This window comes from Sapajus apella, unplaced genomic scaffold, assembly GCF_009761245.1.
Source record: "Sapajus apella isolate SASKATOON/1434 unplaced genomic scaffold, GSC_monkey_1.0 scaffold127, whole genome shotgun sequence".
Lineage (NCBI taxonomy): Eukaryota > Metazoa > Chordata > Mammalia > Primates > Cebidae > Sapajus > Sapajus apella.
The window spans coordinates 275,175-275,779 of record NW_022437067.1 but is presented as its reverse complement, the minus strand read 5'-3'; positions in this window follow the sequence as shown (position 1 = coordinate 275,779).

Sequence of the window (605 nt, the reverse complement as noted above, 5' to 3'; positions counted from 1 at the left end):
CTGCAGTGAGCCACGATCACTGCACTGCAGGCTGGGCCACGGCATGAGATCCCAAACACAAAAAGTGGAAGCTCAGGCTCAGCTCCACGATGAGCTGCCGCAGACAGACTGGACTCCGAGGGGGACGGTGCCTGTCCTCCCAGTGGTCCCCAAAGTCGCCCAGGCCGGTGCCTCTCGACAGGGCGACACATAAGCGGCCCGCCCGTGGGCGCATGGCTGGAAACCCTGCAGCTGCCAGGGAAGCCTCAGTGCTGGGGGCCACAGCCTGGGGCTCCGGTGGCATCAGCTCCAGCGCCGAGGCCCCGAGGGCACCCGGATGGCCCCTCAGGCGAACACGGTCCCTCTGAGGACACCAGCGTGGCTTCCCCACCTGTCCCCAGCCTCTCCTTTAGAAAACATCCTCATGCTGTTTAGACGGGAGCTTTATTTCCACTGAACTCTGGCATTTAAAGTTGGCGGAAGCTCCAAACGGGGCGAGCCCAGGGCGCACGCAGGGCGGGCCTAGGGGCCCCGGGAGCTACCAGGAGCCGAGGGGGCTGGAGGGGCCTGGGGGTCCCCGGGAGCTACCAGGAGCCGAGGGGGCTGGAGGGGCCTGGGGGGCCCGG